The sequence below is a fragment of the Belonocnema kinseyi genome, chromosome 2, assembly GCF_010883055.1.
Source record: "Belonocnema kinseyi isolate 2016_QV_RU_SX_M_011 chromosome 2, B_treatae_v1, whole genome shotgun sequence".
Classification (NCBI taxonomy): domain Eukaryota; kingdom Metazoa; phylum Arthropoda; class Insecta; order Hymenoptera; family Cynipidae; genus Belonocnema; species Belonocnema kinseyi.
This window is the reverse complement of record NC_046658.1, coordinates 20,945,184-20,952,246: the sequence shown is the minus strand read 5'-3', so window position 1 is coordinate 20,952,246 and position 7,063 is coordinate 20,945,184.

Here is a 7,063-nt window from a genome sequence, read left to right as displayed (position 1 = left end):
CCCACTCCCTTCCTTCCGCCGCCCTGTTATTTAGGGACTGATGCATTTACCTAGTTATCATCAAAACAACAATAGTTTAATCTAGTTACTGACGTGATCGTTGAAGTTTGGAAGATTTTTGAATAGAAGTTCTTTTACTAATGTTGGAAGTATTATAAAAGTAAATTTTTTATCTTATATTTTGAGTTTCAGTCTACATTTTCGAATAAGTTGTTTTTATCGCTTCGGAATAATATTTATAAATCGACATTGTTTTTGAACATTCTTAACGATGGCTGACGAAGCGGTAAATCAAGTAATGAACATTAAATTCGCTGACAAATTCAGTGGCCTCAAAATTGCAGAAAACTCGTAGCGTATTTCGAATTTAGAAAAATACTACGTTAAACATGATACATATTGAGTTTTTTCTTTTTAGAAAACAACTTGCGTTAAATAAATATATTAAAACAAAATTGGACTAATGTACTAAATAAGTTATCTTAAAAATGTCATGCTGATCATTTTTAAAATAAAAACTTTCAAATCTGTTCACAATTGTGATCTGTAGACTATTTGGAATTGTAAATTCTCGAGTCAGCCTACTATACAGTGGGAAAAGTAAGCCCCGCAGCTTTTATTTTTACTCCGAACTTTGCCTGAGCCTGTCGGGAACTTCGCGATTTGACTAGAAAGAGTCCGAAGTGAAAGTGCTACTTCGGACCTTGCCTGACACCGCTCAATCAGTTCACAGAGAAACTAGGCAGACTGCGGTGTGACGGCACATCGGACTTTGCCTGTAACATATACATAAAAATGGACAGTATTCTCGGCGGTTTATCCTGTAGTCTGCTTCAGTCATCTTCAGTCAGTGGCGAAAATTTCGCAGGACAATCGCTTCCTTTCGTTTTCAGTCACTCAGTGTTTGGGTGATGTGCTGCGTAACCAGGTGTAACCAGGCATTACGAAAATGTCTGAGGAATTCAAAAGGTTTTAGACAAAGTGAAATTCGGTGCCTCAAATCAGTCTATTTTGCAGAATTTATTTTTTGACCGGGAAATTTACAAATTTGATTCATAAGAAAAATCTGTCCAAGTTTGATTTTAACAGCTTTTAAAATAATGAGTTGAATTGTTATCTTTTTCACTTATGACACCATTCACTTTAATATGATATTGTTAATTTAAAGAATTTCAAAATGCAGGCTTCAAATCTTGAACAATTAAAAATTAAAAGCGTTTAAAGTGGAAAATTTTGGATAAAAAACATTGATTTTTTACCATTTATTACATTTTCCGCCTGCATGAAAAAAGGTATGAAAGTGCCATAAAGAACGCTAAACTCCTCCATTATTAATTGACCGCCGATAGTTCGATATCTATCGGACTATCGATATTACCAAAGGCGCTTTTGAAGCGGATTTTGCGAATTGCTTATTTTAAATCAAAAAATAAAGCAAGAATTTGGTAATTAAATCAGTCTAGAAAATTATTAAATCCACAAAATAAATGGGTAATAAAATAAGTCTCTGAAAATTATTAATTCCACAAAACAGTCAATTTAAAATCGTCGATCTGAATATATTTCACGAGATTTTATTAAAAAAGGCGGTCGATTTTCCGAGTTATATCTTTACATTTTACCAAGATAGAAATAATAATTTTCTCCTATTTAAATCAAAAAGCTATGAGTTAATTGACATGCCCCTGCATGTACTGAAGTATAAGATAGATGCTATTCGCTATGTTTATTTATGATAATTATCTGAAGTTATAGGGGAGCGGCGGGTAATGTGGCGCACATGTTATAAAAAGCTCCGTTAAAAGTTAAATATGTTGAAAACTGTGGTAAAATAATATAGAGCACGTAAATCAATATCTTATCTACCCTATGCGTATGATTATTATTGAATTTACCTCTATTAAAGTAGTTAATTATCAAGTTTCACAAAAAGTGTGCCTGCACGAAGTTATCCTTCCTTGTTGGCTAATGTGGCGCGCTCTTGGTGCAATTTCGGAAAGGGAAGTAAAAGTTGTTTACTGAGTTCAATGAAATTAATTTTGGATAAATGATGGATTTCAATATTTACTTCTAAATTATGTGCAACTTGAACGTTATATATTATGTGTTTTTAATCCGGAAAAATGCTACTGTACTTTTCCCCTACTTTTTTGTGACTTTAAAAATACACACATAACACCCAAGAAAAACTTTTCATAATAAGAATTGAGTGATTAGCTTTATTGAGCAAATTTTTTCACTATACAAAACAGTACACATAAAAAAAATACAGTACAGTAAATACCTCTCGCTATAAATCAATCAATTTCTGTAAATGAGGGTGCGTCACATTAACCGCCGCGCCACATTACTTTCCGGTCCCCTATTACGATAAAAGAGTAAACATTATAAAATAATTTCCGACAATTTTCTTTGTAAAATGTCAATGACGTAGCTCCTGTAAAGAAAAAAACCATTTAATATTATATATATTTTTCATTTGAAACAAAAATAAAGTTGAAGTGTTTCGCAAATAAAAAATTAAAAGAATAAAATAATTGGGGTAGTTTTTATTTTGCGTCTATGATAATATATACATTCCATACATAAAGACAATTCGAAAAATAGTTTTAGAACGAAGGAAGTAAAATAGAGGTCATCAAACATAAATTAAAAATTACACGGTGGTAAACCAGCCCCAATTGTGTATACTTTGCAAAATAAGCCTAAAATCAAGCCAAAAAAATCCAAAGAAAATACTGTATTAAATACTATATATAATTATAAATAGTTAAAAAATTGTAATGTAAAACATTATTCCAACAGGAAAAACAGTAAAGATTCAATATTCGTTGCCAGCTATTATATTATTCTACATTCTGTGATAAATTTTATCCTGAGGGAGAAAAGTGATTCATTTACAACAGATCGCATACCTTAAAACTAAACAAACTTTTAAAATAATGCGCACTAGATATAATTATAAAGGTTAATAATGTGAAACAATTTAACGGTAGTTGACTTCTTCAATGATCTTTCTTTTTTCAAAAATACATAAATATCCTCATCCTCTTTTTTGTGTGCAACATGTATTTTCTTCGGATTTTTTGCTCGTTTTTAGACTTATTTTAAAATTTTATACAATATAGGGTGGGAGGGGGGGGGGGTTACGCCTGTGTAATTTTTTATCTATGTTGGATGGACTCTATTTTACTTTCTTCGTTATGAAACTATTTTCCCAATTATCTTTGTGTATGGAAAGTATATATTATCATAGATGCAAAATATAAAGTGTTTAGGAGTAGCTACCCCCATTAATTAAAAAACATTTGTTTGTCGTCAAACATGTCAACTTCATTTTTATCTCAATTGCAAAATATTTTTATTTTCTTATTTTTTCCTTTCAAATAAAGAATTTATAGCACATTTAAAAAAATATTTAGGCGGAGTTTACCCCCTTCAATTTTACTTGTGGAAAAATTACGTTATTCACCTACAATGACGAGGAAACTTCCAGCAGGTTCGATAAAAATCAATTTAGCTTTTATACACAAGACTATACAATCGACAGCTAAGATCCCTATCTTTGAGGGACTCTTTCACCTCCTTAAAGTGTTTTTGCACAGATAAAAAAAATTCGCGTCACCTAGTCTTTCGAGTACTACAACATACTATATCAGGGAGAATAAAATCAAGGAGCGACACCTGGAGTACCTTCCTTATAAGTACGCAACAAGACTCAGTTTAAAGTATAACTTCCACTGCTATGAGGATTCAAAACGTGAGGACAACAACAGTATCGAAAATTATTCAATAACAAAGGCCTGCAAATTATGGGGTCATGTCAGTTGTTGGAAAGTGGAGGGTCAAATCCGAAGTAATTTTTTACGTAGAATCCGAATCCGGGGTCAGAATTGGCCCATCACGTCAGGATTTTAGTTGTATCATATAGTATTGTTCTTTCGCTTTAATTTGAGAGTCGCAGAGTTCAATTACCATTTTTCTTTACCAAGTTACGCCAATTTTAAATTACGAGATATGTCCCATTATGTCTTGAGCATTTGCTTTATATACTTTGAGGCAAACATTTTCTACTGGGTGTTTTCTCTTGAAAATTTTACTTGGGGGTGTTCGGGGTTGTTGATGTATGCCTCAAAGTATTTAAAGCACATGCTCAATGCATAATGGGACATATCCCGTAATATCAAATTGGCGTAATTTGGTAAAGAAAAATGATAATTGAACTCTGCGAGTCGCAAATTAAAGGGGAATAGCAGTACTATATGATCCGGAACGGAAAAAAGTTTTCCCACAATGGCTACAAAAACCAATGACGGGATCTTGATTGTGCCTAAAAACTGAGCTAAAATACCGTCGGAAGAAAATACAAAACTGTTCATTATCGCGACAAATCTTGCAAAATATAACCTAGTTATTCCTCATACATCGTTACGGTATTTGCAGTGAGCAGTATGATATTAAATAAACAAATAAACGTAAGCAAATAAAAAAATAAAGAAAAAAATGAATTCATAAGTATATAAATACAGATACGTATCTTCAGCTCTCAGTTAAAGAATAGTATCGTGAAAAACAACAAAAGTCCACTTTGTAAAGCCTGTTGTAAAATGAACTATGTATGGGTACATTGCGAATATGTGTGGCATCATTGGTTTTAGTATTTTCAATTGTACTGAAACATTTTTATGTAAAGCCAAAACATGTTATTAAATTATTGGTGAGCGATATTACATTGATAAAAATTGAAAACGTTTACATGACTTATAAACCTTATATGACCAATAAATAAGTGAGTAAATGCTTTTTTACGCAAACCAAAAAATCCTTAGTTTGAGTCGTCGTTTTTTTCTTGATTTAAATAGCTTATTATAAAACTAAATATAAAAATCTTAACTTTTCACTTACGTGAACAATAAAAAATAATTTAATAACAAATCTTGCCTTACATAAAAGTGTTTCAGTTCAAATAGGAATACTTAAACCAATGATGCCGAAAATATTCATAATGTACCCGTATAGTAAGATGTAAGTTTGTAGTAAGCTGTAAAGATTTGTGTCATTTTTTTGATACTTCTCTTCATCTGAGATTAAGCTTTAGCGATCTGGGGTAATTTTATATCAAAAGTAACATTAAGATTAAAAAAATCATTAGCACTGGAAATACCGTAACAATGTATGGGGATTAAATAGGTTATATTTTTCACAATTTCTCGTAAAAATGATCTGTTTGGGTTTTCTGCAGACAGTAGGCGGTATAATGAAGAAGGTTATGCATTTTTAGATTAGTCCTACATTACTCCTACCCAGCTCGCTCATCCATCTCTCTAGCAAGGTCCCCTGGCGAGGACCTTCACAAAGTCATTATGAAAAGCTCTTCACTCGGACTCGCATTTTTTGGTGTTTTTTTTTTTATATCTTTTTATTTTAGGGTCTCTTTCGCACATTCCCGCCCTTTTTCCTCGGCCTGTATGTATGCTACCATTTACTATGCCTATATATACTTCTTTTTTCAACCGTTCTTCTTTCATTTTCTCTACATTCCCAGACTATCTCAACAAATTCGTTTCACTCGTGACAAACAGTCTCTGTTATACACCATTAAAACGGTATTTTTGTCGACCTCATTTTATTTAAAAAAATTTAATTATTTCAATGAAGAATTTTACTTCTTCATTTTTAATAAAAAGGAAATTTAAATATTCCTTTTTTCCATGACTTTAAATTAAAGAAAAATGTTATAGCGCCAGGCAAGTCTCAACTTGCCACCCTAAACGAAAGGAAGATCACACTAATTAAATCCATATAAACAAAAATGCACTGATGTGGTACCACATTCTCGGGAAGCGACGCGAGTACCTGAAAGACTAAACTAACGAAGACAGATCTAAGAGGTCATTAAAACAAAAGTGAGAATCATTAGTTTAACGTGAATAAACTTAAATGAAAAATGGAATCTATTTAAAAGATTGTGCAAAATGGAGGTTTCATAAGGAGAAAACTAAACCAGTTGTCAAGACATTTCAATCCAACAAAACACCAGATTCTTTGAGGATTCTCTCATTACTGATTTTGTCCATTAGCGTTTTATCGCACACATTGCACAGGTATCGCATACCAACCGTGTTTACTTTATTCTTATCTTTTTCTTGGAAGTTTTATGCCTCGCTTCCGTACAGCATACAAGGTATATATTGCAATTTTATCTTTACGTGCTATATTTTTACTTTTATTGATGGCTCTTATACTACCGATACCCTTCTTAGCCTCATTCATATCCATGTCTATCTCTCCATAGATCTTTTTCTCATTAGTAAATAAAATAACAAGTTACCCGTACTCATAAGCTTTATCTATTATTTCATCGTCTACTCTCTCAGAAATATCTTGAAAACACTACAACTTTTCAACCACTTTTGTCATGAAATCTTGTTATTCCACGAAATTTAACAAGACGGAGAAAAATGGACTTTAAAAAATAGGGAGTGAGTCCTGTATTTTAAGCAAATCGCACCCAGGATGAATTTAACTAAAAGAGTAATATTCACCCGGCGTTCTATTTAGAAGGAGACTGCTGCCTACAGTGGCAGCCTGCAGTTTAGGAATCAGTCCCGACTCATTCGTGAAAGAGGTTCGAAATTTTCATCGTAGGTCTTGCATTTTCAATTACAGTTCTCAGTCCTAAATTTCTGAACACAATCCTGCATGCTTGTGATTCACTTAAAAAATGTTGTCGTTCAAAATCTGTTTTGTTGTAATTGAAAATTCATGAAGTTGTATGTATAATACGTATTTTTAAATATATTTTCGCATACGATACTTAGCAGGCCAATTCCTCTGTAATTCTTGCAGTTGCTTTCATCCCCCTTCCTTTTGGTAATTAGGGCGATGATCGCCGTTTCCCAGTCATATGAAACTTCCCCCGTCTCGATACATAAATTTATCAACTCGGACAGCCTGTAATGTATATAATCGCCACCCTATTTAAGCATTTCGGCGTTAATACCACACATTTTTTAAATTCTTAATGATATCCCTATAACCTCAGATACACTTATTCTTTTGT